Below are 9,481 nucleotides of genomic sequence, written 5' to 3' on the forward strand. Positions count from 1 at the left end.
GCGGCAGGCCACGCAGTGGCCCCTGGGTACACTGGACTGGACTGGCTGGTGTGTGGGTTTGCGGGAGGAGGATGCTGGGGCCGCAGGGAGCTCTGTCTGGCTAGGAGCGCTCCTCCTGGGGCAGGGCCGCCAACACGCTCTGCTCATGAAAAATTACTGGCTTCACGTGACCCACAGGAGAAAGCCCTGTGAAAAAGGAGCCTTGCCGAGAGAACTTATCCTCTCTGCCCCGCGCTGTGTTCTCCATTATTCATAGTGTCAGGATCGCTTTACGGGCCGGGGGCGTCTCGCTTTTACCTACGTGCACACTCAAGCACACGTACACGCGCACACCTACAAGCACAAACACAACACACACCCCTCTCCACCACCTAACACGCCTGGACACACATAATGCATTATCATGAACAACCGCAGGACATGACTGAACATACAGGGCCTAAGTGTATTGAACTCATATTAGTCCTATGCATGGAGATCTTACCTGCAGCTAGTCTATAGTCAAACTAAAAGTCCAGCTCTAAGATGAATGTCCAAACAATGATTATCTTATGGCTGGTGCTATTGATCCACTTTGCACCTCAGAGAGCTGGTTAGAGAATGTAGTTGTAGCAAATATTTAGTATCTGACAACCATTAACCATAAAGTAAAACAAAAAAATCAGTTCAGATGTTTTTGACCAAAGAAAACAGCATTTCATGCTAATCAACACCATTTAGTGTTTTCTGTAACACTTTATTATAAGCTCATTAGTAAGGCCTTATGAGTTGTTCATAAACATCTATAACTACATTCATAGAGTATTATGACCAAGCTGTATAATGCATTATGATGAAAAGTTCTATAAATGAGCAATAACGCCTGAGGGGGTGTGGTATATGGCCAATATTCCACGGCTAAGCACTGTTCTTATGTACAATGCCACATATAACATACAACACAAACCCCGACGTGCCTTATTTCTATTATAAACTGGTTACCAACGTAATTAGAGCAGTAAAAAAATATACCCGTGGTATATGGTCTGATGTTACACGGCTGTCAGCCAATCAGCATTCAGGGCTCGAACCACCCAGTTTATAACGCCTAATACAAATCATGTATAGTATACAGCTACTTCAGTCACACCTTCAGTAAAGCTCCATCCATGCTGACCTCTGCTGTTTAGAAGGAGTCAGGTCAACCCAGCCTCACCTCTGACCCCTGCCTGCAAGAACAAGTTATTCAGCTTGTGATATCCAAACTATCATCTACTGTAGCCTTCTTACTAGAGTTTGGTGTAGGTTAAATACTGTGCATTGTTGTGGTTTCAGTTTGCTTGTTTAATCAGGAAATGCAGGACATCTCTTAAGCCGTTTCTCCTACTCTTTTAAATGGAGTTGAATAAAACATGTTTTAATCACACAGACCCATGTTTAATTCACATGGACAAACGATTCAAATAGACGACAGACGATAAGACAGGTTAACCACTTACACAAAGCTACAGGCAAAGTAACACTTGATCTAATCCTGGATAAAAATCCAATCTCAAGTAGTACTGCATTGTACTTTGATATCCTGCATTCTATGAATGCTAAAACAAATGAAAAAGACAGCACTACCTCCTGTTGAGGGTTGAGAAGTTTTAAGAAAACAGTAACCTCAGACGATTTATTATTCCGTAACCAAGTTCATGTGCAAATGTCGCACACTGCATAACCTTTCGTATACATATCTGCACCTGTGCATGAGCCAAACCACTCCATTAGGCTTATTGCTGCTACCAGATACCGGATCATCTAGACGGGAGGCGGTTAGGGGGAAGGAGATTAAGGAAGGGGATTGGAGAGGAGGGAAAGTGATCAGGCATAATATTCTTCATATCTCTATAATCAACTGTCTGATGATACCCAATCCACAAATGACTGCAGATAGTCAGGTCTCGTCTCAGCAGTTAACCTCAGAGCATATCTAAACAATAGCTACATGACTGACTGATTGATTTGTTTTATTATTATAGTGTTGTGCATCTTCAGGATGCCCAGCCCACATGGACTTATAAAACGCTGCATTTGCTGTAGCTAAATAAAGAATGTATATATATATGTTCACCACAGGAGGTTGGTGTCACCTTAATTGGGGAGGAGAGGCTCGTGATAATGGCTGGAGCTGAATAGGTAGAATAGTATCAAACACATTATTTCCATGTGTTTGATGCCATTCCATTCGCTCAGTTCCAGCCATTATTGTGAGCGGACCTCCCCTCAGCAGCCTCCACTGATGTTCAAATGCAGTATACATTATATACGGCAGTGACATACAATTGAGAAAACAAAACAAAAACCTTTAAAGTATAGAACTTCTCTTGTCATGTCTTCCAAGATTTGGAGATCAAATTTGCAACCAGGAACACTACTACATAATAGTTCTGTTTCTGTTGTTAGCATTTTTTCAAACAAGGTTTCTCTTAAATCATCATATAATGTACAGTAAAATAAAAAGTGCAGTTCATTCTCAATCTCCCCTACATCGCAGACTGTACTGTATATAGCCACTCTTCTTTGTTTATGGCATTGATCCTACCGACTTCAATTTCCAGAGGCAGTATCCCGGTTATCAACTGGGCACACAAGGACCTTTAGTTTCTGGTTAGGTGGGAGGTGACATAAGGTTCTGGGTCCTAGCTGTCAGTTGACCATTCTTCTTTGTAGTTTAGGGTTCATTTGTGTTTGATCATGTTGATATTGCGTCATAAATTATTTCTAAATACAGTATGTGTTGTAGATCAGCTTCCTTAAATATGTCATTGAGTTCCTTTGTCCAAGGGTAGTTGTGTTTTATCCTAGTTGAAAACCATGTTTGTTATTCTGTCTTCTGGCATATCAATAACACGGTTCCATAACCTAATCATTTCACCCCTCTGACTTATTTCATGGGCTCCCAAACCATGTCTCATTGAATAGCAAGGTTTGGGGCAAACTTATGCACTGCCAAAAAACATTGTTTGGCTCTATTCTGAATAGAGTTTGCTGTTTTGGCTTTTTTACAACCCCAGATTCCAGCAGCATAGTTCTAAAAAGGATTAAACAATACATATTCCTCATCAATCTACACACAATAGCCAATAATGACAAAGCAAAAACTGGTTTTTAGAATATTTTTCAAATGTCTATAAAAAATATTTTGGAAAACCTGTTTTTGCTTTGTCATTATCGACTATTGTAGGTAGATTGATGAGCGGGAAAAAATGATTTAATACATTTTAGAATAAGGCTGTAACGTAACAAAATGTTGAAAAAGTCTGAATACTTTCCGAATGCACTGTATATGAGCAAGTGTACTTTAGGATTATTGTTCCAAAAGAAAAGTCATGAATACTTCTTCCTCTACCCTTTTTCTGAAGAGCATTACCTGGGTTTTATTTGGGTTAATCATTCATCTCCCTCTGGTACACCAGAGCTTGACAGTGTTCAAAATACATTGCAAATCAAACTCACTCTCTCCAAGGAGGACAATATAACCTGCGTATAATAGTATCCCCAAAGTTGTCTCATCTAATTTAACTCCTAGGTTAGCATGCTTGATTTGCTGGGCCAAGGCATTTAGAAAAAGGGCAAACAAAGTTGGGGAAAGCACATCGCCTTGTTTGACTCGAAACGGAGTGGGAAACCATCCAGTCTTCAACTCATTTACCTGTCCACAGGAGACTGGAGCTCTGTATAGGAAACCATCCAGTCTTCAACTCATTTACCTGTCCACAGGAGACTGGAGCTCTGTATAGGAAACCATCCAGTCTTCAACTCATTTACCTGTCCACAGGAGACTGGAGCTCTGTATAGGAAACCATCCAGTCTTCAACTCATTTACCTGTCCACAGGAGACTGGAGCTCTGTATAGGAAACCATCCAGTCTTCAACTCATTTACCTGTCTACAGGAGACTGGAGCTCTGTATAGGAAACCATCCAGCATTTACCATCCACTCCAGCATTTATACGTTTGAAAGCAAAAAGATATCTATTTACCCAATTAAGGTATTTTGTAAATCAATAAAACATACATATGTAGGTTTACAGTCTCATAGTCTGGCTCTAATCACAGTGGATACAGTGTAAATGCGATCTATACAAGCTCTGTTTTTATGAAACCCATTCTTCTCATCTACAAGAAAACCTGACATTTCAAAATACTGAGTCAACCTGTTGTTTAAGATAGCCGAGTATAATTTGTAGACTGTGCTAGTAATTCAGATGCCTCTGTAATTTAATGGGACCTGTGGATATTACTTTGATGATTGGGATTGGTTTAATGATGGATCTGTACCCAGTTGAAGGAATGATACCATTTGAAAAAGACAGAATAGAGTCTGCAGTAACTTCATTTGGAAGCTCCTCTATTCCTGTTTATTTTCTTGTTTCTGCTTTCTCAATAGCCTTCCTAACTTCCTCCTTAGTCAAATTCGCATTCCGGAATGAGTTTGAGGTGTATCCAGCCCTATTCATCTCAATTTCCATCCCATTTTTTAAGTTACAAGTACAATTTAAAAAGTCATCAACACAGATGTTATATTGTTGCCTGAAAATAGGTTAGCAAAATCATTCTCCCAGTTATCTAATATACCATTTTTCTTATGTTCAAGTTCACCATTTTCCAATGTGATTTCCATGGGTATTTTCATAACTCTTTTCGGGCCCAGTTTATTGATTCCAAAATTGCTGAGAGTTGTTACTTTGCAGTTGTTTGAGATGCAATGCTGGACCCCTTCTGAATCTCCTCCTAAAAAATCTTAGCTTATTTTCAAAGATACATTGATTGTTCTTTACATTTTAGGAACCTCTTTTCTGCAACTCTCATTACAGACCATAAATTACTTAACTCTTTATTCCAATACGGTTCACCAATTGTTTGAGGTCTCTAAGGATTAGATGATATTCAGTGGTGTAAAGTACTTAAGTAAAAATACTTGAAAGTACTACTTAAGTAGGTTTTTTTTGTATCTGTACTTTACTTTACTATTTATATTTTTTGACAACTTTTACTTTTACTTCAATACATTCCTAAAGAAAATGATGTACTTTTAACTCCATACATTTTCCGTGACACCCAAAAATACTCATTGTATTTTGAATGCTTAGCAGGACAGTAAAATTGTCTAATTCACACAATTATCAAAAGAACATCCCTGGTCATCCCTACAGCCTCTTATCTGGTAGACTCACTAAATACATGCTTCATTTGTAAATTATGTCTGAGTGTTGGAGCGTGCCCCTGGCTATCCGTAAATTTAAAAAACCAAAAAATGGTGCCGTCTGGTTTGCTTAATATAAGGACTTTGAAATGATTTATACTTTTACTTTTGTTACTTAAGTATATTTGATCAACTACATTTACTTTTGACACTTAAGTATATTTTAAACCAAATAGTTTTAGACTCTTACTCAAGTAGTATTTTACTGGGTGACTTTCACTTTAACTTGAGTCATTTTCTATTAAGGTATCTTTACTTTTATTCAAGTATGACAATTGGGTACTTTTTCCACCACTGATGATATTGATTCAACAATGAAACACTTTTCCATTGTCTGATGTAGTACATGACAGAACCGGCCATACCACTGATCAATATTTTATTGTGTTTTCTGGCAAGCTTCCAGGTTATCAACAAGGTCCATAAAAACAGTGCAGCACTGTCAGATGACAGAAAATAGTCAGGTAGGCTTCTAGGACTTTTGGTCTGATTTGCATTTGACTTTGATAAGCCTACACCACCTTCTCCCCCAGTACAGTTTCCCACCATGAATTTCAGAAACAATGAATGAAGAGGCAGTCTACTACGGTCTCCAGTCAGGCCAATACACTCAGGACCTTTACTTTCCACATGCTCAGTTGAGGTAATCACATTCAACCCCACACATGTATTCAGACAGCTGTGGGATGTTACAATACAGTTGACGACTAGTTTTCCCATTGTTGATATTGATGTGAAATGTATAATTTTGTGGTGATAATCTACCATTCAGAATGCAGCACCATACAAAAAAGGTGCTATCCAGAATCTAAAAGGGTTCTACATGGAATCCAAAAGGGTTCTACATGGAATCCAAAAGGGTTCTACTTGGAACCAAAAAGGGTTTTCCTATGAGGACAGCCGAAGAACCCTTTTGGAACCCATCATAAACAAATAATGAATTTCTTACCTTCTTAAGGACTTACCTCTTCATCCATATCCTATCAACTGCTGATCATCATAATCAATGTGACAACCTGCATGTACACAACTGGATCACTGCTCACCTGTATCCCTACCCGACCTCTTCATTTTAAAAATATTTTTCTTTATAACCGGGCTGACTTCTCTGAATCTTCTCCTCCGTACCTGCTAGTGAGGTGACCTGAAGATCATGAGGTCAATCACTTGTACTCTGCTCTCTTTATAGACCATGTCGCCTCTTTAAATAAGCATGAGAACATCATTCAGTGGAAAGTGAACTTGGATTTAATTAGAACAAGTGAAAACAGAGAAAGCTTTGTGATTATACTGTAAGAGGAGAGACACAGTGATTGAAGTTTACTTGGTTAGGATTCAGACAGGTTGGTTGTGTTGAAAGGTCCATGTTTAAAGGGGAACATTGTGATTCTTGTGGCTTCTCGGTCAGTGTCAAATGTTTTGGCTGATATTGACTGTGTTTTATTCCTCTAAATGCTACACTGAGCTTGATACATAGTGTATGTAGGATCTGGGAAACTTAGTTACACACATTCTCAATTCAAATACGCTTTTTTGCTGCACAGGAAATGGTTTTGACTTGTTTCGGGGGCCTACCCTGTACATCTAAATACCCATCAGTGGTTCTGACAGCTCAACGGTTTCAGTATTATGCTAGGCCTGTGAAATGCATTAGGCCTATACAGTGCATTCGGGAAAGTATTCAGACCCCTTCACTTTTTTCACATTTTGTTACGTTACAGCCTTATTCTAAAATGTATTAAATTGTTGTTTTCCCTCATCATTCTACACACAATACCACATAATGCCAAACCAAAAACAGTTTTTTTAACATTTTTGCAAATGTATAAAACCTATTAAACTGAAATATCACATTTACATAAGAATTCAGACCCTTTAATAAGTACTTTGTTGAAGCATCTTTGGCGAGCGATTACAGCCTCGAGTCTTCTTGGGTATGACGCTACAAACTTGATACTGTATTTGGGGAGTTTTTCCCATTCTTCTCTGCAGATCCTCTCAGGTTCTGTCAGGTTGGATGGGAGCGTCGCTGCATAGCTATTTTCAGGTCTCTCCAGAGAAGTTCGATCTGGTTCAAGTGGCTGGGCCACTCAAGGACATTTGAAGACTTGTCCCGAAGCCACCCCTGCATTGTCTTGGCTGTGTGCTTAGGGTCTTTGTCCTGCTGGAAGGTGAACTCTTCCAGCAGGCCCTGAGCGCTCTGGAGCAGGTTTTCATCAAGGATCTTTCTGTACTTTTCTCCGTTCATATTTTCCTTGATCTTAACTAGTCTCTCAGTCCCTGCCGCTGAAAAACATCCCCACAGTATGATGCTGCCACCCCCATGTTGTACAGTAGAGAAGGTGACAGGTTTCCTCCAGATGTGACGCTTGGAATTCAGGTCAGAGTTCAATCTTGGTTTCATCAGACCAGAGAATTTTGTTTCTCATGGTCTGAGAGTTCTTTAGGTGCCTTTTGGCAAACTCCAAGCGGGCTGTCATGTGCCTTTTACTGAGGAGTGGCTTCTGTCTGGCAACTCTACCATAAAGGCCTGATTGGTGGAGTGCAGCAAAGATGGTTGTCATTCTGGAAGGTTCTCCCATCTCCACAGAGGAACCCTGGAGCTCTGTCAGAATGACCATCGGGTTCTTGGTCACCTCCTTGACCAAGGCCCTTCTCCCCCGATTGCTCAGTTTGGCCGGGCAGCCAGCTCTAGGAAGAATCTTGGTGGTTCCAAACTTCTTCCAATTAAGAATGATGGAGGACACTGTGTTCTTGGGGACCTTCAATGCTGCAGAAATGTTTTGGTACCCTTCCCCAGACCTGTGCCTCGACACAAGCCTGTCTCGGAGCTCTACGGACAATTCCTTTGACCTCATGGCTTGGTTTTTGCTCTGACATACATTGTCAACTGTGAGACCTTATATAGACAGATGTGTGCCTTTCCAAGTCATGTCCAATCAATTAAATTTACCACAGGTGGACTCCAATCCAATTGTAGTAACATCTAAAGGATGATCAATGGAAACAGGACGCACCTGAGCTCAATTTCGAGTCTCATAGCAAAGGGTCTGAATACTTATGTAAATTATGTATTTCGATTTTTTATTTCAAAACCCTGTTTTCGCTTTGTCATTATGGGGTATTGTGGGATGAGGGATAAAAATTATTTAATACATTTTAGAATAAGGCTGTAATGTAACAAAATGTGGAAAAAGTCCAGGAGTCGGAATACTTTCCGAATGCACAGTATATGGTGCACATGGTGGTGGATACTATACTGTAGGCCAGGTCTGCCTTGATATCTCATTCATGGTGTGTAGGTATGGAGTGTATCACATCACCTACAGATGTAGGATCTTAATTTGATGACCTTGTTGCAGGAGAACTTTCCTGCAATGCATTTGTATTTGAGGTCAAAAAAGGTTTCTTAAGCTTGTAATTTCCGCTTTGACATCTCAGAGTTGATTTGCCCTTATGAAAAATGTATATGAATTATAATCCACATAACAATTCACATTTCCTGTTACTACAGGATTATTTTCCTGCTGTAGCAAACTGGCTCAAATTAAGATCCTACATCTGTAGGAGTTTCATTGATTTATCCAGGTCATGTGTGTCCAACATTACTTGATAGACGATACGTGTGGGGTTTCAACATCTCATATACAATGGCATGGTCTTTCTCAGATTTCACTGCCATGGCAGGTGAATATGGGTGTATTCCTATTGCACCTAATAGTTATGGTATATGGTGACTCAGTTGGATTTGACCATGATGTACAGATGCCGTATCTTAATTTGAGCCAGTTTCACACAGCTGGAAAATAATCCTGCAGCAACAGGAAATGTACATTTTTATGTGGATTATAATTTATGGATTTTTTTTGCAGGGCAAATCAAGTCTAAAATGTTAAAGTGGAAATTACAAACTTTAGCAGCCTTTTTAAACCTTGATTACACTACAAGTTTGCATTTCCTTCAACAACAGGACGGTTAAATTATGATCCTACATCTGTAAAGGCAGCAGTAGCAGCCTTCCGTTAGTGATTCAGTGAGCGGACAGGACATAGACACCACGTCTGCTTAATTATTGAGGCACTGACAGTAGCTTTGCTTAAGGAGCTAATTGGAGCAGACAAACCAGAGGTCAACTGACCCGAAACGAGTCGGTAAATTGGTAAATTCTACACCATGTGGTTGCGGACCATCCATTTGGAGCACATACAGGTGTGTGCTCATTATGCACCAAACGAAAGAAAACTGACTGAAA

Source organism: Salmo salar, chromosome ssa01 (assembly GCF_905237065.1).
Source record: "Salmo salar chromosome ssa01, Ssal_v3.1, whole genome shotgun sequence".
Classification (NCBI taxonomy): domain Eukaryota; kingdom Metazoa; phylum Chordata; class Actinopteri; order Salmoniformes; family Salmonidae; genus Salmo; species Salmo salar.